This window comes from Chiloscyllium plagiosum, unplaced genomic scaffold (assembly GCF_037043375.1).
Source record: "Chiloscyllium plagiosum isolate Xiang-an unplaced genomic scaffold, Cpla_swu_hap1 HiC_scaffold_46, whole genome shotgun sequence".
Taxonomy (NCBI): domain Eukaryota; kingdom Metazoa; phylum Chordata; class Chondrichthyes; order Orectolobiformes; family Hemiscylliidae; genus Chiloscyllium; species Chiloscyllium plagiosum.
In genome coordinates this window covers 17,255,470-17,279,443 of record NW_028270184.1, presented here as the reverse complement: position 1 = coordinate 17,279,443, position 23,974 = coordinate 17,255,470, and the positions used below count along the sequence as shown (strand labels likewise).

General features: G+C 43.3%; 1 long non-coding RNA gene across 3 annotated transcripts in view; it reads right to left on the bottom strand.

Moving 5' to 3' along the window:
• Positions 1 to 3,831: 3,831 nt before the first annotated feature.
• The window catches only part of LOC122543962 (uncharacterized), a 61,645-nt gene continuing 41,502 nt past the window's right edge, over positions 3,832 to 23,974 (bottom strand). For all 3 annotated transcript variants that reach the window (XR_015754644.1, XR_015754645.1, XR_015754642.1), the window contains one exon: positions 3,832 to 4,580. This is a non-coding gene — a long non-coding RNA (uncharacterized LOC122543962). The remainder of the gene's footprint in view (positions 4,581 to 23,974) is intronic.

The window sequence follows — 23,974 nt, the reverse complement described above, 5'->3', positions numbered from 1 at the left end:
ATAGCATTACAGCTGTGCTGAGTGAGGATATTCCCAGATATACATCCAGGGAAGTTATTTAGGTGGAACTGAGAAATAAGAAAGGTATGATCACCTTATTGGGATTGTATTATAGACCCCCGCAATAGTCAGAGGGAAATTGAGAAACAAACTTGTAAGGAGATCTCAGCTATCTGTAAGAATAATAGGGTAGTTATGGTAGGGGATTTTAACTTTCCAAACATCGACTGGGACTGCCATAGTGTTAAAGGTTTGGATGGAGAGGAATTTCTAAAGTGTGTACAAGACAATTTTCTGATTCAGTATGTGGATGTACCTACTAGAGAAGGTGCAAAACTTGACCTACTCTTGGGAAATATGGCAGGGCAGGTGACTGAGGTATCAGTGGGGGAGCACTCTGGGGCCAACGACCATAATTTTATTAGATTTAAAATAATGATGGAAAGGGATAGACCAGATCTAAAAGTTGAAGTTCTAAATCGGAGAAAGGCCAGTTTTGATGGTATTAGGCAAAACCTTTCGAAAACTGATTGGGGGCAAATGTTCACAGGGAAAGGGACGGCTGGAAAATAGGAAGCCTTCAGAAATGAGATAACGAGAATCCAGAGAAAGTCTATTCCTGTTCGAGTGAAAGGAAAGGCTGGTAGATATAGCGAATGCTGGATGACTAAAGAAATTGAGGGTTTGGTTAAGAAAAAGAAGGAAGCATATGTAAGGTATAGACAGGATAGATCGAGTGAATCCTTAGAAGAGTATAAAGGAAGTAGGAGTTTACTTAGGAGGGAAATCAGAAGGGCAAAAAGGGGACATGAAATAGCTTTGGCAAATAGAGTTACGGAGAATTCAAAGAGGTTTTACAAATACATTAAGGAAAAAAGGATAACCGGGGAGAGAATAGGGCCCCTCAAAGATCAGCAAGGCGGTCTTTGTGTGGAGCCGCAGAAAACGGGGGAGATACTAACTGAGTACTTTGCATCAGTATTTATTGTGGAAAAGAATATGGAAGATATAGAAAGTAGAGAAATAGATGGTGACACCTTGCAAAATGTCCATATTACAGAAGAGGAGGTGCTGGATGTCTTGAAATGCATAACGGTGGATAAATTCCCAGGACCTGATCAGGTGTTACCTAGAACTCGGTGGGAAGCTAGAGGAGTGATTGCTGGGCCTCTTGCTGAGATATTTTTATTAATGATAGTCACAGGTGAGGTGCCGGAAGACTGGAGGTTGGTGCCACTGTTTAAGAAGGGTGGTAAGGACAAGCCAGAGAATTATAGACCAGTGAGCCTGATATTGGTAGTGGGCAAATTGTTGGAGGGAATCCTGACGGACAGGGTGTATATGTATTTGGAAGGCAAGGACTGATTAGGGATAGTCAACATGACTTTGTGCATGGGAAATCATGTCTCACAAACTTGATTGAGTTTTTTGATGAAAGCAGAGCGGTGGATGTGATCTATATGGACTTCAGTAAGGTGGTCGACAAGGTTCCCCATGGGAGACTAGTTAGCAAGGTTAGATCTCACGGAATAAAGGAAGAACTAGCCATTTGGGTATAAAACTGCCTCAAAGGTGGAAGACGGAGGGTGGTGCTGGAGGGTTGTTTTTCAGACTGGAGGCCTGTCACCAGTGGAGTGCACTTCCATAAATGATTTGGATGCGAGCATAAGAGGTACAGTTAGTAAGTTTGCAGATGACACCAAAATTGGTGGTATAATGGATTCTGAAGAAGGTTACCTCAGATTACAACAGGATCTTGATCAGATGGGCCAATGGGCCGAGAAGAAGCAGATGGAGTTTAATTCAGATAAATGTGAGGACCTGCATTTTGGGAAAGCAAATCTTAGCAGGACTTATACACTTTATGGTAAGGTCCTAGGGAGTGTTGCTGAACAAAGAAACCTTGGAGTGCAGGTTCATAGCACCTTGAAAGTGGATTCGCAGGTAGATAGGATAGTGAAGAAGGCATGTGGTATGCTTTCTTTTATTGGTCAGAGTATTGAGTACAGGAGTTGGAAGGTCATGTTGCGGCTGTACAGGACATTGGTTAGGCCACTGTTGGAATATTGCATGCAATTCTGGTCTCCTTCCTATCAGAAAGATGTTGTGAAACTTGAAAGGGTTCATGAAAGATTTACAAGGATGTTGCCAGGCCTGGAGGATTTGAGCTGTGGGGAGAGGCTGAACAGGCTGGGGCTGTTTTCCCTGGAGCGTTGGAGGCTGAGGGGTGACTTTATTGAGGTTTACAAAATTATGAGGGGCATGGATAGGATAAATGGACAAAGTCTTTTCCCTTGAGTCGTGAAGTCCAGAACTAGAGGGCATAGGTTTAGGGTGAGAGGCGAAAGATATAAATGAGACCTAAGGGGGAACATTTTCATAGAGGATGGTACGGGTATGGAATGAGCTGCCAGAGAAAGTGGTTGAGGCTGGTACAATTGCAACATTTAACAGGCATTTGGATGGGTATATGAATAGGAAGGGTTTGGAGGGATATGGTCTGGGTGCTGGCAGGTGGGACGAGATTGGGTTAGGATATCTGGTCGGCATGGACGGGTTGGACCAAAGGGTCTGTTTCCATGCCGTACATCTCTATGACTCGATGACAGGGTTTCATTGGAAGCAGTCAGCATGGCTTTGTGTGTGGGAGATCATGCCTCACAAATTTGTTAAGAGTGCTTTGATGAAGTGACCAGGCAAAGTGACGAGGGCTGGACAGCAGACATAGTCCACATGGATTTCAGTAAGGCTTTTGGTAATATTGCACATGGTATGCTGCTCTGGAAGGTTAGACTGCGTGAAATCCACGTGGAGCTGGCAAATTGGATACACAGTTACTTAAGGAATATTGTGGAACTGAGGGTCATTGGAGTTCAAGTGCTTGGTTCTCTGAAAGTTGAGTCACAGGAGACAGGGCAGTGAAGAAGGCTTTTGGCACGCTGGCCTTTATCAGTCAGGGCATTGAGTATAGAAATTGGGAAGTTATGTTGCAGTTGTACAGGACACTGTTGAGGCCGCACTTGGAGCATTGTGTTCAGTTTTGGTCACCTTGTTATAGGAAGGACGTTATCAAACTGGAAAAAATGAAGAAAAAATTTACAAGAATGTTGCCGGGACTCAACTGTCTGAGTTATAGGGAAAGATGAAACAGGTTAGGACATTTTCTTCAGAGCACAGATGAGTGAGGGGGACCTTATAGAAGTATAAAAGATCATGCGAGGAATTGGATAGGGTGAATGCACTCATTTTTTCCCCCAGGAATGGGGAATTGAGGACTTCAAGGCATCAGTTTAAGGTTAGTGGGCAAAGAATAAGAAGAACCTGAGGATAACTTTTTTATACACAGGGTGTACGCATATAGAATGAACTGCTAGCGGAAGTGGTTGAGGCAGGTACATTAACAACATTAAAAATGTATTTATACATGGATAGGAAAGGTTTAGAAAAAATATGGGCCAAGTGCAGGGAAATGGGGTTCGCACTGATGGACATTTTGGTCGACATGGACCAGTTTGGGCCAAAGGGCTTGTCTCCATACTGTCAGACTCTATAACTCCGAAGAGTCAAATCATGACCATGTGTTGATTGTTGGGAAGAACCCATCTGGCACAGGAATGCTTTTAAGGCAAGGAAACTGTTGTCTTTACCTGGTCTGGACTGCACATGACCACTAGACTTTTATTTATTTATTGCTATGTGTGCCTAAGTACAGTGAAAAGCTGTTTATGAGCAGTACGGGCAGATCATTGTGAGATTCTGAACTGCCCTCCAAGATGGACAATAAGAACTGAAAGAAACTCAGAACTTTGCAAGAAACTACTAAACTTGTTTTTGCAATAAATGACTAGCATTTATTTTATACCAATATTGCATATAACTGTTGTGACACAAAATGTGCTGTTTTGAACTGTAAATGGCAGAGTATCGCTAAGCTTGACTGAGAGACCTCTTCCACACATCTGTTGTACAAGCTCGAATAGATTCTCTTGTGATAATCTACTCAGGTCTGATTCCTCGAGCTTTGCAAGCATTTGCTATCATGGGGAGAATAGCATTCGCAGATGGTTGTTATCTCAAGTTTTGCTACAATGCCTTGATACAATACTCTATCAAATGGGTCCTTAATTTCAAGGACAGTCACCATCACATTTGAAATTGAGATCCTTTGTCCATGTTTGCACCAAAACAGGGATCAGGAGCTGAGCAGCCCTTGCTTAGGAGAAAGTGAGGACTGCAGATGCTGGCGATCAGAGCTTAAAAATGTGTTGCTGGAAAACGCAGCAGGTCAGGCAGCATCAAAGGAACAGGAGAATCGACGTTTCGGGAATAAGCCCTTGCTTAGCTCAAACTGAGATCCATGACCATGATATGTCATTGTTGTCTGTCTGTTTTGATTGCATTTATGTCTCGACAGGCCAGATGATTGGCTGAAGCCTTGTGCAAGCACAGAACACACGTATGGTTGCTCTTCACATTGAACAATGCTTTTTCCTTCCATGTTCAAAGCTGGTGATATTCAGCTCCTGAGAATCAGGCATTAATGACAGCTCTTGATCCAATATTTGACTTGAGATTCCTGTCTGTAAAATAAATTTAAAACAGGAAAAATTGAATAAAAGCTGCCAGATTGTCATAAAAACCACTTGGATCATTAATGTCCTTGAAAGGGCAGAATTTGAAAAATGAAGGACTAACCAGGTTGTGGGAACAGACTGCAGCCAGTCATTATTTCTGCAGACCAGTGAAGTGGGAGGTTTTAGTGATACCATAACAATGCTGTCTGTGTAACAATACGAACTGTACAACTGGCTGGCCAGAACCTGGTCAGTCTGTAATTGGATCAATGTAAATGACCTAGGCTTAAGGTCATTGACATAGGTATCACAGAAACAGACCCTTCAGTCAAACTCATCCATGCCAACCAGATATCCTAAATTAATCTAGCCCCATTTGCAAACCTTTGGCTTTTGTCTTTATAAACTCTTCCTATTTAAATACCTATCCACAAGCCTTTTAAATGTTGTAATTGTACCAGCCTCCACCAGCTGCTCGGGCTTTTCATTCCATACACGTACCACCCTGTGTCATACATGCACCACTCATAGAACATAGAAAAGTACAGCACAGAACAAGCCCTTTGGCCCACAATGTTGTGCCGAGATTTAATCCTAATGTAAAATATAGTAACTTAACCTACGCACTCCCCAACTCACTGCTATCCATGTGCATGTCCAGCAATTGCTTAAATGTCCCCAATGACTCTGCTTCCACCACCACAGCTGGCAACGCATTCCATGCATTCACAACTCTCTGCGTAAAGAACCTACCTCTGATGTCTCCTTTATACCTTCCTCCTAATATCTTCAAACTATGACTTCTTGTACCAGTTAATCCTACCCTGGGGAAAAGTCTCTGGCTATTGACTCTATCCATTCCACTCATTATTTTGTACACCTCGATCAGGTCTCCTCTCTTCCTCCTTCTCTCCAGAGAGAAAAGTCCGAGCTTATTCAACCTCTCTTCATAAGGCAAGCCCTCCAGTCCAGGCAGCATCCTGGTAAACCTTCTTTGCACCCTCTCCAAAGCCTCTGTATCTTTCCTATAGTAGGGCGACCAGAACTGGACACAATATTCCAAATATGGTCTCACTAGGGACTTGTAGAGCTGTAGCAAAACCTCGCGGCTCTTAAACATGATCTCCCTGTTAATGAAAGCCAAAACACCATATGCTTTCTTAACAATCCTATCCACTTGGGGTGGCAACTTTGAGGGATCTATGTACTTGCACACCCAGATCCCTCTGTTCCTCCACACTGCCAAGAATCCTGTCTGTAATCCTATATTCAGCATTCGAAGTCAACCTTCCAAAATGCATCACTTTGTATTTATCCAGGTTGAACTCCATCTGCCATTTCTTAGCCCAGCTCTGCATCCTGTCTATGTCACACTGCAGCCTGCAGAAGCCCTCTATACTATCGACAGTACCTCCAACCTCTGTGTCATCTGCAAATTTACTAACCCACCCCTCAATCTCCTCATCCAAGTCATTTATAAAAACCACAAAGCGCAGAGGCCCAAGAACAGAGCCCTGCGGGACCCCACTCAACACTGACCGCCAGGCAGAATACTTTCCATCTACAACCACTCTCTGCCTTCTGTCAGCCAGCCAATTCTGAATCCAGATAGCCAAATCTCTCTGTATCCCATACTTCCTGACTTTATCAATGAGCCTAACATGGGGAACCCTATCAAATGCCTTGCTGAAATCCACATACACCACATCCACTGCTCGACCATCATTGACCTGTCTTGACACCTCCTCAAAGAACTCAGAGAAAGTGAGGACTGCAGATGCTGGAGATCAGAGCTGAAAAATGTGTTGCTGGAAAAGCGCAGCAGGTCAGGCAGCATCCAAGGAACAGGAGAATCGACGTTTCGAGCATAGGCCCTTCTTCAGGAAAGAAGGGCTTATGCCCGAAACGTCGATTCTCCTGCTCCTTGGATGCTGCCTGACCTGCTGCGCTTTTCCAGCAACACACTTTTCACCTACTCAAAGAACTGAGTAAGATTTGTGAGGCATGACCTGCCCCTCACAAAGCCACGCTGACTCCCTTAATCACATTATGTTTTGACAAATAGTCATAAATCCTATCCCTCAGAATTCTTCCCAAAACTTTGCTGACGACAGACATAAGACTGACTGGTCTGTAATTGCCAGGGATTTCACTATTACCCTTCATGAATAGAGGAACAACATTCACCACCTTCCAATCCTCCAGTATGACTCCTGTGGAGAGTGAGGAGGCAAATATCATTCGTGTGAAAAAGTTGTCACTTAAGTCCCTTTTAATCTTTCTCCTCTCACCTTAAACCTATGCTCTCCAGTTTTGGACTCTGCTACCTTTGGGAGAGGACCTTGCGTGTTTATCCTATCCATGCCTCTCATGATTTTATTAACCTCTAGAAGATTACCCCTCAGCCTCCGATGCATGAGGGAAAACAGCCACAGCCTATGGCTCAAATCCTCCAACCCTGGCAAAACCCTTGTAAATCTTTTCTGAACCCTTTCAAGTTGCACACCATCCTTCCAGTAGGAGTGAGGCCAGAATTGCATGCAATATTCCAACCGTGGCCTAATCAATGTTCTGAAGGCTTGCTGAAAACTTATGACCATAAGCAAGTGGGAATGTACCCTCTTGGGATACATGCATTCCCCCTTCCGTACTGGTGAGGCTGCATGTGGAGGACTGTGCTCAGTACTGTCACCGTACTTAGAAAGTTGCTAATATATTGGAAGCAGTTCAGAGAAGGCTTAATGGACTAATACCTGGAATAGGTGGATTGCTTTGTCAGGAAATGCTAGACAGGCTAGGCCTGTATCTTCTGCAATTTAGAAGAGAAAGAGGAGACTAAACTGAAACATAAAAGATCCCAAGGGGACCTGACCAGTTGGATGCTGAAAAAAAAGTATCCTCTTGTGGGAGAATCTAGAGGTAGTAATCATAGTTTAAAAGTAAGGGTGAGGTGAGAAAACATTTAAAGCAGAGGTGAGGAAACATTTCTCTCAGAGGGTTGACAGTCTATCGAATTTGCTTCCTGAAAAGGCACTGTATGCAGAATCTTCAAATATTTTAAAGACAGAGGCAGATAATTTTTGATGACCAAGATAGTGAAAGATTATTGGGGGGATATGCAGACACATAGAATTGATGTTGAAATCAGATCAGCCATGATCTCATTCAGAGATAGAGCAGGCTCGAAGAGCCGAGTGGCCTACTCCTATTCTCATTTGTCTGTTCGAATAATCCAGTGAACAAAAAAAAAAGCTCCAGTCTTGTCTGATTACAGCAGTTGGAAGGGTTTTTGAGTTCCCACTTCACCCATCCAGTGGAAATAGTTCCTCTCTATCTACATGACCAACTTTGATTAACATCTGGAAACTTTGAATCAAATCATCCATCAATCTTCTAAATTCCAGGGAATACAACACTCCTAAAGAGATAATGCACTTTGGTAGAAGGGCTAGAGAACACTATCATTTTCTGCCCATTTGAGTTTCTGAGCTTCACCCATACAGACTCTACTTCACCACATCCTGTATCCTTGCTCACAATCACATTACTTTCCTGTTTTAATCAGCAATTCTAATCCACCTCCTTGTCCTTTTATCTCGCTCAACCTATCCTCCTTCATCAACCTGCTGATTCCAGGCATTAATCTGCTAAACCTCCTCTGAATCACCTCAAATGAATTTCCAGAATTCCAAAACCTACCCACTGTATTCAAGATGTTGTCTCGCCCAATCCCTGTAGGAATGAAGCAGAACATCCTTACATTTATGTTCAATTCCTGTCATAATAAAGGAAAGAACCTATTTTCTTTCTTGATTACAGAGATTGCAGAGCTCTTGATCAATTGGGTGAATGGGCTGAGGAGTGGAAAATGGAGTTTAATTTGGATTTTAGTAAAACAAACAATGGCAGGACTTATACAAGGAATGGTGAGACCCTGGATAGTGTTGTAGAACACAGAGAGATCGAGGCTTCAGGTATATAATTCTTTGAAATTTGCATCGAGGTAGACAGGGTGGTTAAGAAGGTGTTTAGCACACTTGCCTTCATGAAGGAGTTTTCCTCCTCTCTCTACAAGAAACCCACCCTCCTCTCTGACCTATCACCTCAATCTGCACCCCCATTAACCTACTGTACTCTACTACTTTCTCCCCACCCCCACACACCCATATCATTTATCTCTCCACCCTGCAGGCACCCTGCCTCTATTCCTGATGATGGGCTTTTGCCTGAAACGTTGATTTTCCTGCTCCTCGGATGCTGCCTGACTTGCTGTGCTTTTCCAGCACCACTCTAATCTAGACTCTGGTTTCCAGCATCTGCAGTCCTTGTTTTTACCCTTCATTGCTCAGACTTTTGAGTATAGGAGTGGGGACGTCATGTTGAGGTTATACAGGATGTTGGTGAGGGCTCTTCTGGAATACAGTGTGCAGTTCTGGTCACCCTGTTATAGGAAGTATATTATTAAACCAGAGAGGGTTCAGAAAAGATTTACCAGAATGTTGCCAGAAATGAATTATAGAGACAGGATGGATAGGCTGGGATGTTTTTTAGCTGAAGTGTAGGAGGTTGAGTGGTGATCTTATAGAAGTTTATAAATCACCAGGGGCATAGATTAGATCACTGACAGTGTGGAAACAGGCCCTTCGGGCCAACAAGTCCACACCGACCCTCCGAAGACCAACCCACCCAGACCCATTCCCCTACATTTACCTCTTCACAATACACATGGCCAATTCAGCTAAACCTGCACATTTTTGGAGTGTGGGAGGAAACCCACACAGACACGGGGAGAATGTGCAAACTCCACACAGACAGTTGCCTGAGGTGGGAAATGAACCCAGGTCTTTGGCGCTGTGAGGCAGCAGTGCTAACCACTGAGCCACCATGCCGCCCAGGTGAATACATAAGGTGAATAGCAAAGATATTTTCTCTCAGGTGGGGAGATTCAAATTAGGAAGCATATTTTTAAGGTGAGAGGAGAAGGATTTAACAAAGACATAATGGGAAATTTATTTTCTTTGTACAGAGTGGTGATATGGAATTAACTGCCAGAGGAAGTGGTGGATGCAGGTACAGTTACAATGTTTAAAAGACATTTCGATAAGTTCATGAATAGGAAAGGGGGTAATCCAAGATGGAGGATGGGAAAAATTTCTGGCTATAACAGCTGCTCCTTTTTGAGGTATTTTAGGTGTTGGAGGTGATTTCCTCGAACACCAGGAGCACCAATTACTGTTTTATATGCTGTTGCATTGTTTTGGAACTTTGGGAAAAAGAAAATCAAAACAACAGCAATATTAAAAGGGAGAAGAGCAGACGAAGGAAGTACATGGTGAGGTCATTGCAGGGGAGAAAGAGACAGAGAGAGAGTGAACCTGCACACTTACTGCCTTTGCTGTTTGAATTCATATATCGTTGGACATCGGAGTGCATCTGGGAAAATTAACAAGCAGTGAAATTCACAACTGATCATGGAGGAACTGTTGGGCGAAGTTCAAGGCACAGAATCAGATAAATTCATCGTTGTTTTTAAGTGTGGCCCACAGAGAATCTGCAGTAGGGAGTACAGTGGGTTCTTTCTTGATTATATGTTTTTTGGAGATATGTCTCTTGATTAAACTTAAAATATAAGCCATAACTATTAATTTAACCTGGGGCAGTGTTTGGAGAGGAATAAGATGGTGTTATTTTCTGGGTCTGTAGATTGTGAAGGAGCAAAAATGGTCATTAATAGAATGATATGTACTTCTTGTCAGATGTGGGACAATGATCCTCCTTTTTAAATTCCTGCCTTACTCTCTGTAATCTCCCTTCAGAATCTCAACCTTTTCCCTTCCGTTGGTTTCAATGTGGACAATGACCTCTTGCTGGCCCCTCTCCCCCATGAGAACATTCTGCACCCTCTCTGAGACATCCTTGATCCTGGCATCAGGGAAACAACACACCATTCTGATTTTTTTCCTGCTGGCCACAGAAACGTCTGTCTGTACCTCAGACTAGACAGTCCCATAACACAATTGATCTCTTGTAACCTGACTTACCCCTCATTGCATTAGAGCCAGTCTCAATACCAGACCCTTGGCTGTTCGTGCTGAGTTCCCCTGAGAATCCATCACCCCCTACATTTTCCAAAACAGCATACTTGTTTGAAATGGGTATATCCACAAAAGACTCCTGCAATAGCTGCCTACCTCTCTTACCTTCCCTGGCGTTTAACCCATCTATGTAACTGTATCTGAGACTTTCCCCCCTTCCTATAACTGCCATTCATCACATACTGTTGCTTTTGCAAATTCCTCATTGCTTCTATCTCTCCAATCGATCCGTTCGATCTGATAAGATTCGCAGCCTACAGCATTTATGATTTGGAAATGCTGGTGTTGGACTGGGGTGTACAAAGTTAAAAATCACACAACACCAGGTTATAGTCCAACAGGTTTAATTGGAAGCACACTAGCTTTCAGAGCGCCTGACTATCACCTGATGAAGGAGCGACGATCCGAAAGCTGGTGTGCTTCCAATTAAACCTGTTGGACTGTAACCTGGTGTTGTGTGATTTTTAACTTTGTGCAGCATTTATGACAGATATAATCCACAGTAATCCTTAAACTCTCTTTAAACTCCCACATCTGACAAGAAGTACATATCATTCTATTAATGACCATTTTTGCTCCTTCACAATCTACAGACCCAGAAAATAACACCATCTTATTCCTCTCCAAACACTGCCCCAGGTTAAATTAATAGTTATGGCTTATATTTTAAGTTTAATCAAGAGACATATCTCCAAAAAACATATAATCAAGAAAGAACCCACTGTACTCCCTACTGCAGATTCTCTTTTGGGGTAGAAGTGACTTGTACAAGGCGGCCGGATTGCACCTAAATTGGAAGGGGACTAATGTACTGGCAGGGAAGTTTGCTAGAGCTGCATGGGAGGATTTAAACTAGTAAGGTGGCGGGAATGGGACCCAGGGAGATAGTGAGGAAACTGATCAATCTGAGACTGGTACAGTTGAGAACAGAAGCGAGTCAAACAGTCAGGGCAGGCAAGGACAAGGTAGGACTAATAAATTAAACTGCATTTATTTCAATGCAAGGGGCCTAACAGGGAAGGCAGATGAATTCAGGGCATGGGTAGGAACATGGGACTGGGATATCATAGCAATTACAGGAACATGGCTCAGGGATGGGCAGGACTGGCAGCTTATTGTTCCAGAATACAAGTGCTACAGGAAGGAAATAAAGGGAGGCAAGAGAGGAGGGGAAGTGGCATTTTTGATAAGGGATAGCATTACAGCTGTGCTGAGGGAGGATATTCCCGGAAATACATCCAGGGAAGATATTTGGTTGTAACTGAGAAATAAGAAAGGGACGATAACTTTATTAGGATTATATTATAGACCACTAATAGTCAGAGGGAAATTGAGAAAGAAACTTTAAGGAAGTCTCAGCTATCTGCAAGAATAATAGGTTTATGGTAGGGGATTTTAACTTTCTAAACATAGACTGGGACTACCATAGTGTTAAGGGCTTAGATGGAGAGGAATTTGTTAAGTGTGTACAAGACAATTTTCAGAATCAGTATGTGGATGTACAGACGAGAGAAGGTGCAAAACTTGACCTACTCTTGGGAAATAAGGCAGGGCAGGTGACTGAGGTGTCAATGGGGGAGCATTTTGGGACCAGCGACCATAATTCTATTAGATTTAAAATAATGATGGAAAAGGAGAGACGAGATATAAAAGTTGAAGTTCTAAATTGGAGAAAGGCCAATTTTGACGGTATTAGGCAAGAACTTTCGAAAGCTGATTGGGGGCAGATGTTTGCAGGTAAAGGGACGGCTGGAAAATGGGAAGTCTTCAGAAATGAGACAATGAGAATCCAGAGAAAGTATATTCCTGTCAGGGTGAAAGGAAAGGCTGGTAGGTATAGGGAATGCTGGATGACTAAAGAAATTGAGGGTTTGGTTAAGAAAAAGAAGGAAACATATGTAAGGTATAGACAGGATAGATCAAGTAAATCTTTAGAAGAGTATAAAGGAAGTAGGAATATATTTAGAGTCATAGAGATGTACAGCATGGAAACAGACCCTTCGGTCCAACCCGTCCATACCAACCAGATATCCCAACACAATCTAGTCCCACCTGCCAGCACCCGGCCCATATCCTTCCAAACCCTTCCTATTCATGCCTCTTAAATGTTGCAATTGTACCAGCCTCCACCACATCCTCTGGCAACTCATTCCATACACGTACCACCCTCTGTGTGAAAAAGTTGCCTCTTAGGTCCCTTTTATATCTTTCCCCTCTCACCCTAAACCTTTGCCCTCTAGTTCTGGACTCCCTGACCCCAGGGAAAAGACTTTGTCTATTTATCCTATCCATTCCCCTCATAATTTTGTAAGCCTCTTTAAGGTCACCCCTCAGCCTCCAATGCTCCAGGGAAAACAGCCCCAGTCTGTTCAGCATCTCCCTGTAGCTCAGATCCTCCAACCCTGGCAACATCCTTGTAAATCTTTTCTGAACCCTTTCAAGTTTCACAACATCTTTCTGATAGGAAGGAAACCAGAATTGCACGCAATATTCCAACAGTGGAAGGCATAGAAAGTAGAGACATAGATGGTGACACCTTGGAAAATGTCCATATTACAGATGAAGTGCTGGATGTCTTGAAATGCATAACCGTGGATAAATTCCCAGGACCTGATCAGGTGTACCCTAGAACTCCATGGGAAGCTAGATAAGTGATTGCTGGGCCTCTTGCTGAGATATTTATATCATCGATAGTCACAGGTGACGTGCCGGAAGACTGGAGGTTGGCTAACGTGGTGCTACTGTTTAAGAAGGGTTGTAAGGACAAGCCAGGGAACTATAGACCAGTGAGCCTGACCTCGATGGTGGGCAAGTCGTTGGAGGGTATCCTAGGGACAGGATGTACATGTATTTGGAAAGGCAAGGACTGATTAGGGATAGCCAACATGGCTTTGTGCATGGGAAATCATGTCTCACAAACTTGATTGAGTTTTTTGTGGAAGTAACAAAGACCATTGATGAGGGCAGAGTGCTAGATATGATCCATATGTCCTTCAGTAAGGCGTTCGACAAGGTTCCGCATGGCGGAATGGGACTATGTGTCACCGCCCTTTTGGCGCGATCATTTGGCCCTGTTGTATTGGCGCTCATTACGGAGCTGTTTTGGCACTAATACATAACCACTGTGTGAAAATTTGGTCTGTCTCTCTTGCTTAGAATGTTTTTAGCCATTTCTGGTCTGAGCTCTACAAGAAAATAAAAAGAAAACTGTATTACAGCTTTCCAATGTGAAGACAGAAGGGCTTAAGTATCATCAAGGCAGTAGATTAAGAATTAACAATTGTTAAATGAGAAAATGATTACAAAACGAGATTTGAATCTACAGCGGGTCATTACAGCTTTGACTATCAACTCTTGCTAGTTGGGAAAATTACATTGGGTCATTAGTCATCCTCTCTTCTTTAACCAAACAAGAGTTTTTTTTTATTCTGAATTGGTGCCAAAACAGCTCAGCGCCAAAGTAATGAGCACCAAACTAGTTTAGAGCCAAAACGGCGGTGCCAAATGATCGGCGCCAAAAGGGCGGCACCAAAATGTACCCCACCCCCCCAATGGGAGACTGATTAGCAAGGTTAGATCTCACGGAATAAAGGGAGAACTAGCCATTTGGACACGAACTGGCTGAAAGGTAGAAGACAGAGGGTGGTGGTGGAGGGTTGTTTTTCAGACTGGAGACCTGTGACCAGTGGAGTGCCACAAGGATTTGTGCTGGGTCCTCCACTTTTTCTCATTTACATAAATGATTTGCATGTGAGCATAAGAGGCACAGTTAGTAAGCTTGCAGATGACACCAAAATTGGAGGGGTAGTGGACAGCGAAGAGGGCTACCTCAGATTACAACAGATCTTGACCAGATGGGCCAATGGGCTGAGAAGTGGCAGACGGAGTTTAATTCAGAGGTGCTGCATTTTGGGAAAGCAAATCTTAGCAAGACTTATACACTTAATGGTAAAGTCCTAGGGAGTGTTGCTGAACAAAGAGACCTTGGAGTGCAGGTTCATAACTTCTTGAAAGTGGAGACACAGGTAGATAGGATAGTGAAGAAGGCGTTTGGTATGCTTTCCTTTATTGGTCAGGGTATTGAGTACAGGAGTTGGGAGGTCATGTTGCAGCTGTACAGGACATTGGTTAGGCCACTATTGGAGTATTGCGTGCAATTCTGGTCTCCTTCCTATTGGAAAGATGTTGTGAAACTTGAAAGGGTTCAGAAAAGATTTACAAGGATGTTGGCATGGTTGGAGGATTTGAGCTACAGGGAGAGACTGAACAGTCTGGGGCTGTTTTCCCTGGAGCATAGGAGGCTGAGGGGTGACATTATAGAGGTTTATAAAATTATGAGGTGCATAGATAGGGTAAATAGACAAAGTCAGGCAACTCAGGCGACTGACTGTGTGGAGTTTGCACATTCTCCCCGTGTCTGCGTGGGTTTCCTCCGGGTGCTTCGGTTTCCTCCCACAGTCCAAAGATGAATTGGTGAATTGGCCATGCTAAACTGCCCGTAGTGTTAGGTAAAAGGGGTAAATGTAGGGGTATGGGTGGGTTGCGCTTCGGCGGGTCAGTGTGGACTTGTTGGGCCGAAGGGCCTGTTTCCACACTGTAAGTAATCTAATCTAACCTAATCTAATCTTTTCCCTGGGGTCGGGGAGTCCAGAACTAGAGGGCATAGGTTTAGGGTGAGAGGGTAAAGATAATAAAAGAGACCTACGGGGCAACTTTTTCACACAGAGGGTGGTACGTGTATGGAATGAGCTGCCAGAAGAAGTGGTGGAGGCTGGTACAATTGCAACATTTAAGAGGCATTTGGATGGGTATATGAATAGGAAGGGTTTGGAGGGATATGGGCCAGGTGCTGGCAGGTGGGACTAGATTGGGTTGGGATATCTGGTGGGCATGGACAGGTTGGACCAAAGAGCCTGTTCCGATGCTGTACATCTCTATGACTCTATGTTTGGAGAGATATGGACCAAACACAGGAAGGTGGAATTACTTTAGTTTGGGAACATGGTCAGCTTGCACTAGTGAAACCAAAAGGTCTCTTTCAATGATGTTTGACTACACGTGCATGCTGAATCCACGTACTAACTTTGTGACTCATACGTTATGACTCAGAAATCTTTCTGCACCTCAGAATTCTGCAGTCGTTCTCCATCTAAGGAATTCTGCTCTTAATTATTCTTCCTGCCAAAGTGAATTACTTATATATTGAACTCCATCTGTAAGATATTTTGCCCATACACTAACCCTAACTATATCTGCCTGCAACCTCATGTCTTCAAACAACAGTTTTCTATCCATCTTTAGCTACCTTGCTTTCAATCCTCTCATCCAAATGAATCATGTAACTTGTAAAATGTTGGGTAGTATCCCTAACCCGAATCAATCATTCCAAGATGGGCAAAAGATAGAATCATAATCCTTACAGTGCAGGAAAAGGCCATTTATCCCATTAAGTCTGCACCTCCCTCCTTTTGGCATGCCACCCAGACTCTCCTCCCTCCCTCCCACTCCATTCAACCCCCACCCCCCATTCCAGTAACCGAGTATGGTGTTTTTATATAGCTAAATCAGCTAACCTGCACACATCCCTGGACACTACAGCATAATTTTGAGCATGGTCAATCCACCCAACCTGCACATCCTTGGACAATGGCACAGAACTCCAATACCTAGCAGAAACCCACGCAGATACTGGGAGAACGTGCAAACTCCACTCAGAAAATCACACAAAGGTGAAATCAAATCCAGGTTTGTGGCACTGCAAGGTAGCACTTGGCCACCATGGTGCATAAAACTGACTGGTGAAACTTGGGATTGAACCAGGAACCTTTATATCCTTCAGCTAATGTACTCCCACCTGAACTATTTCAACAACAGATACAAGGGGAACAAAGCTCTGTTGTTCCTCAGAATGAATGGTTCTACACAGTCCTCTCTGCTTCTGGGTGGAAAAAAAAGGAAATTAGATAAGTATTTAAGGGAAATAAACTTGCAGGGGTTTGGGGAGCAGCAGGGGAATTGGAGAGACTGCATTTCTGCAAGAAAGTTGGCATTGATGAAATAGGCTAAATTACTTCTTTCTCTGCCATACTGAATCCAAGATTGATTTCTACGACCGCTGCTCATCATATAACCCCTTGATCCGGGAATCATTAGGGTAAATCGCACTGCGCCCCCTGGAAAGCCCAGTCTCTCCTTTGAACTGTGATACCCAGCCACATCCTTTGGAGCTCTGCTCATGAGTTTGAATCTCTTGGCGCTCTTCCATTGACACTGATCTCAGAAAGGTTTTCCCACAGACACAATAGAAAATCGTGCACAGTGAAAGGCCGATGATAGTGAGATGCTGGTGAGTGCAGCGACTCTGTTAGGTCTTACTGTGATATCTGGTTGGGATTGACAATGTGGAAATACTATTGATTGAATGTGCTGTAAAAAGAGTGGACAGAAAGCAGTCCTCCCCTCAATGCAGGGAACAATACTCTGGCTCTAGCAGACCTAGTCCTAATTGCTTCATTCTTGACTTTCACTGAGGACTCCCCCCACCCGCCTCGCACTCATTCTGCTGTAGGTTGAGGAAGGATCACTGAACCGAAACGCTAACTCCGATTTGTCTCCAAGACCCTGGACAATTGCAGTAAGACTATTAGAGGAAACTGGAGCACCTGCAAGAAACCCACGCAGACACAGAGCGAATGTGCAGGCATTTCCTCTGGTTTCCTCCCACAGTCCAATGATGTGAGGGTTTGGCCATGCTAAATTGCCCATAGTATCCAGGGATGTGTACATTACATGGATTAGCCATGGGAAATGCCAGGTTGTAGGGATAGTTTAGGCAGATGGGTTTCAGTGTGATGATCTTCAGAATGTCGGTGTGGACTTGTTGGGCCAAATGACCAGTTTTCACACTGTAGGGATACTATATCTATATCCTAGCTCCTGTACATCCTCTTGCCAATACACCATTTGCCTTCTTCACCTCCTGCTGCACCTGCATGCTAACTTTCAGTGACTTGTGTACAAGGACACCAGGTCTCATTTCATCTCCCCCTTTCCCAGCCTCTTGCCATTCAGATAATAATCTGTCATCCTGTTTTTGTGATCAGACTGGTTAACCTCCCATTTATCTGCATTATCATTCATCTGCCTTGCATTTTTGTCTACTCACTCAACTCCAAAATCACACTGGAGCATATCTGTATTCCCCCTAATAGTTCACTGCTCCACCCAGCTTCACATCATGGAGTCAGAGAGATGTACAGCATGAAAACCGACCCTTTGATTCAACTTGTTCATGCTGAGCAAATAAATTAATCTACTTCTGGCCCATATCCCTCTAAACCATTTCTATTCATATACCCATCCAGATGCCACTAAATATTTTAATAGTAGCAGCCTCCATCACTTCCTCTGGCAGTTCATTCCACACACACACATCACCCTCTGTGAAAATGTTATCCTTAAGGTCCCTTTTAAATCTTTCCCATCTCCTTAATTTTATGACCTCTAGTTTTTGTCTTCGCTATCCTGGTGAAAAGACCATGACAATTCACTGTTCCATGACACTCATGATTTTAAAAACTTTTATAAGATGACCTCTTAGTCTCTAAAGCTCTATAGAAAATAGCCCCCGCCTATTCAGCCTCTCCTTATCGCTCAAACCCTCCAACCTTGGCAACATTCTATTAAATCTTTTACAAACCTTTTCAAGTTTCACAACATCTTTCCTATAGCAGGGAAACCAGTAATGAATGCAGTAATCCAAAAGCAACCGCACCAATGTCCTATACAGCGACAACATGACCTCCCAACTCCAACAGGAGAAAGTGAGGAATGCTGATGCTGGAGTATCAGAGTCAAAATGTGTGGCGCTAGAAAAGCACAGCCGGTCAGGCAGCAGCCAAGGAGCAGCAGAGTCTATGTTTCAAGCATAAGCTTTTCATGAGAAATGCGGGGGGTGCCTTTATGTTCCCCCTCCACCCCCACCCCCCCCCCCCCAAACCAATCTTGCTGAAGGGCTTATGCTCAAAACATCAACTCTCCTGTTCCTAACCAGCTGTGCATTTCCAGCACCACTCAATACTCCGTCCAATAAAGGAAAGCATATCAAATGCCTTTTTCACTATCCGATCTACCAGTGACCCGACTTCCAAGGAACAATGAACCTACATGCCAAGATCTCTTTGTTCAGCCAAACTCCCTAGGACCTTACCATAAGTGTCTAAGTTCTGCTCTGATTTGCCTTTTCAAAATGCAGAACCTCACGTTTATCTAAATTAAACTCCATCTACCACTCCTCGACCCACTGGCCCATCTGATCAAGGTCCCGTTGTACTCTGAGGTAACCTTCTGCACTTCTTTCTACTACACCTCCAATTTTGGTATCATCTGCAAACTTACTAACTATACCTCCTATGTTCACATCTAAATCATTTATATCAATATGAAAAGCAGGGGACCCATCACCAATCCTTGTGGCACAGCGCTGGTCATTGGCCTCCAGTTTGAAAGGCGTTCCTCCACCACCACCCTCTGTCTTCTATCCTTGAGCCAAATGGCTAGTTCTCCCTGTATTCCTTGAGATCTAACCTTGTTAACCAGTCTACCTTGTCAAACACATTCCTGAAATCCATATAGACCACGTCGACTGCTATGCCTTCCTCAATCATCTTTGTCACTTCATCTACAAACAAGCTTGGCGACATGACATTTAAGTTTTCTCACTTACTTCATTAATAGATATTGTGAATAGCTGGAGTCCAAGCAGTGATCCCTGTGGTACTAAATTGATCACTGGCTGACACTCAAAAAAAAGACTTTGTTTCCTGTCTGATGTCCAGTACTGTATCTGTGTCAATACACTACTCTCAATCCCACGTGCTTTAATTTTACATGCTAATTTCATCTATGGAACTTTTTGAATGCCTTCTCAGAGCCCAGGTAAACCACATTTTGTTTTTGATTAGGTTCCCTACAGTGTGGAAACAGGCCCTTCGGCCCAACCAGTCCACACCGACCCTCCGAAGAGTAACGTACACTGCCTCCTTTTCAACTCTAAATACGCTCTTGAAACATTCCAGCAAATTTATGCAGCATGATTTCCTTTTTGTGAATCTATGCTGGCTGACTCTGTCCAATCCTGTCACTGTTGTGAGATAAAAAAAGGTTTTGTGATTTACACATGAAAGAAGTGAAACTATCATGGTATTCAAACAGATGAAAGACTCAACAGACAATTAAGGTATTTTTCAATGTGTAATTTCAGTTACATCACACTGGAAATTTTTGCTATAAATTCTGTGCCTTAAAATTGTGTCCTCCACTATCACCTGATGAAGGAGCGTCGCTCCGAAAGCTAGTGTGCTTCCAATTAAACCTGCCTAGTGTTGCAAGATATTGTGTTATAGGTATCTTTACTAACCCACTGGCCAGCTCACGAAATTCATTTATAACTCTTTGCTAATGGCTATGCTTACTTTAATGTATTTTCATTCATTCATTAAACCACATTTTGTAGTATGTTTTACTGTTGCAAGATTGACTAAATTAAAACACCCCTTCAAACTCATTATTGCTTCTTTACACCTTCAATCAAACAGTGTTTAGACTTATTAGTGTTAAAAGCTACCTCTGAACAAATGTCAATATTGTAACCTATTCAGAAACAACACAATCCTGCCATCATTTCCTCACATCTCAACTGAAAATATGGAAAGTTTATAATATTAATCAGCCTTCACCAACTATCTGTCAGGACCTGAATAGATTACAGATCACCAAACAGTTTCCCCAATCAGCTTGTACTTGTTAAATATTTATTAAACAGGGCTGCTGTCCCCTTTAAGAAACTTACAATCAAAACAGCGCTTCCATAAAATTGCATGTATGAGTGAGAACAGTCAGACAGCAAATAGGTAAATATTTGACCAAGCTCTTGACTAAGCTGCAGTTATCAGTTTAATATTCTCTAGAATTTGATTATGCAAATTTTATTTAGATCATTAAGGATTAGGAGGTTTACTCACATGTACCAACTTAGAAAGTAAAAGGATTAACACCTCTTATCTATGCAAGCAGACCGGACAGACACTCTAACCTGAGTAGTTGCCAGCAATTAGCACATCTTAGCAATCAATCTCCTACTTCCCCAGGACAGATGGCACACAAATGTTTGTGCACAATGGATAAAACTATGTAATACATGTAAGAACAGTGTTTAAAGAGGTGACTGAAAGGGCCGTATTTCAGGATTCCATCGCCACCTTGAACTGTGCTACTGCAGTTGCTGAATAGAGGTTATTTTCACCACTCACCAACTTCGGTTGTTATTTGAACACGATCCCACACTGTTTTCCAGTGTCAGGCTAAATAGTCTATAAGTCCATGTTTTTTCTCTACCTCCTTTTTTAAATAGTGGGGTGATTGCATCAGTAATCAGAAAGCCAACTGGATTGTTAGCCCTGATTTGCAAATCTCATTGTAATTGTACAAGGCATTGGTGGGGTTACTTTCGCTCCCCTCCAATCCATTGAATTGTTCTATGTAAGATCGAGTCTAACTGTGGGAAAAATTGTGAATGTCCACTCTGGCAGGAAATATAGAAATGCAGAGTAGTCCTTCAGTGGTGGAGGCAGTAGAATCTGGTTTCCAGCATCTGCAGTCATTGTTTTTACCTCATTGATTTTAACCCTACTGCGAATCCTCTTGCAAGGATACCTGCCTTGAAGAAGTTTTCCTCCTCTCTCTACAAGAATCTCAGGGAGTCCCTCTCCCACTGCAACTCCCAGGTCATTTCCTACTCTATGCTACTTTCTCCCCACCCCCACCCTCCTCTAGCTTATCTCTCCACGCTTCAGGCTCACTGCCTTTATTCCTGATGAAGGGCTTTTGCCCGAAACGTCGGTTTTGAAGCAACTTGGATGCTGTCTGAACTGCTGTGCTCTTCCAGCACCACTAATCCAGTATCTGGTTTCCAGCATCTGCAGTCATTGTTTTTACCACCTTGCTGCATAGACATACTCACACAGAGATAGAAACACACAGATGAAGACAGAGAATGAGACAAAGAAACACATATATAGAAATACACAGACATCCACATAGAGAGGCACACAATGTCCATTGATATATCGTCAGGGTTGATCTGTTTAATAAACTCAATTTAATTTGTACAATAGATATGTATAATCATTTGTAGAATTCTCAGAAACTCATTCAAAGTAAAAGTGCTGATTTGTTCATCTCAGTCCCACTCACGCCTTGGGTCATTTCCTCTGGAGTGGCGGAGGCTGAGGGGAAACTTGACAGATGTCTATAAAATTCTGAGATGAATAGATAGGGTTGATGGTCAAAATCGTTTTCACACAGTTGAAATGTCTAATACAAGGGGGCATGCATTTAAGATAAGAGGGGGGAAAAATTCAAAGGAGATGTGAGAGGCAATGTGTTTTTTACAGAGAGAGTGGTAAGAGTTTGGAACGCACCGCTGGGAGTGGTGGTGGAGACAGATATGATAGGGGCATTTAAGGGACTGTTAGATAAGCACAAGGAATGGAGGGATATGGGCCAAGAGCAAGCAGAATTTCATTTGGTGCCATGTTCGGCACAACATAATGGGCCGAAGGGCCTGTTCCTGTGCTCTACTGTTCTATTACCATCAACTCTGTGCAAGACATTGTTTGGTCTGTTTGAGTGACCACAGGGAAGGGGCGTTTGTGAAATAACTGTTCATTTATAAAATGGATTGATTCGTTTTTAAAATTCTCAGAAACTCATTAAAAGTAAACTGCTGACTAGTTCATCTCAGTCCCACTTATACCTTGAGTTGATCTGTGTAAAAATCTTGTGTTCCCTTGCAGAAGAAATGTATGCCCATTGGTTGCAGAGGCCTGTGTTCAGTTGTCTAAATTAACCTGTGTTGTGGCTGCTGTGGATTGAAAGGAGTATGTGTGCGGGGAAGAGAGGGACAACCAGAGGCAGTCTGGACTTAACTATTGAGCTGCTGCTTTCTCTTACGCCTGTCCCCAATCTCGTATGCCTCTGGGAGTGCTCCCTACCTGGGGCAAGTGAGCTTCAAGTCGAGGGAGCTGAGTGAACGAGTTGGCATTTTTGGACAGGGGTCTTTGGATGACAGACCTGAAGGTATTTAGAGTAGGTCCTGGCAGCCATTGTTCCTTTTGCAGAAGGTGATTATACGAGGGTGTGTCTGTGTGTGTGTGTCTCTCTGTCTCTGTGTGTCGGTACTGTTGGAATTTCAATGGCAGTTTGGAATCTTCACCCCTCCCTGAACCAGTCAGGCGGAAGCAAACCCTAGGAACAGGATCTGACTCTCATGGGAAAGAGGGAGGGTGAGAAACTAACAAGAAAGCTGGGACCACTGGAATGGTGAGTGTCTCCATGACCTTCCTTAACTTCTGTCTGTCTGTCTGTCTCGCTCTCTCTCTTTTCCCCCTTTTCTGCTCTCCCTCTCCCCTTCAATCGCTGTCTCTCTTGGTCTCTCTCTCTCTCTCTTTACCTCTCTTCCATTCCCTCTCTCAAATTCTCTTTTCTTTCTTTCTTATTTTGATTCTTACCTCTTCTTTCTGCCTTTATCTCTGTCTTCTTCCCACACTATTTTTTTCACCCGGTCTGTTTTTTTTTGTTCCCTTTCTTTTGTATTTCTAATGCTAATCTGACTTCATCTCTGTTCTTTCCCACTTTTTTCCCTTTGTTTTATTCTCACTGCCTTCCTCTCACCTTGCCACATTCCACAGCCTCATTTTGCAGCCTCTCCACAAATTATGGATCACTAAACCGATGCAGTCCTCCTCCCAACTTTTGTGTCCCCACTAAATTTGATGGTCCAACAATACTGTACCCCAAAGTGTATGCATATCCCTAACATTGGTTCCGCCTTCCCTCCAGTTTGTGTGGTCCCCTCCAATTTTGCAAGCCCGTAAATCTTGCCTCCTCCACCCAGATATTGCATACCCCCAAAACTGATGTGCACCCCCCAAATATTTGCCCTTCCCGAAATACTGTGCCCCCCTCAGACACCGTCCCTGAATTTTCACACCCCAATGTGACCCTCAATGGTGTGCCTTTTAATCTTGTACCTCCCCTTGAAGTTTTACACCCCTGGATATTGGTCCTTCTTGCAGCCTCCACAATCTTGCTCCCCAAAATTATGCACTGCCTCAATGTGCACCCCATGTCTTCAACTGCTCCCAAATTATACAACACCCACAATTTTGCTGTACCCCCCAAAATGTTTGCATACACCCACAAACTTTCCTGCCAAGTTTTACATGCCAAATATGACCCCCAAAA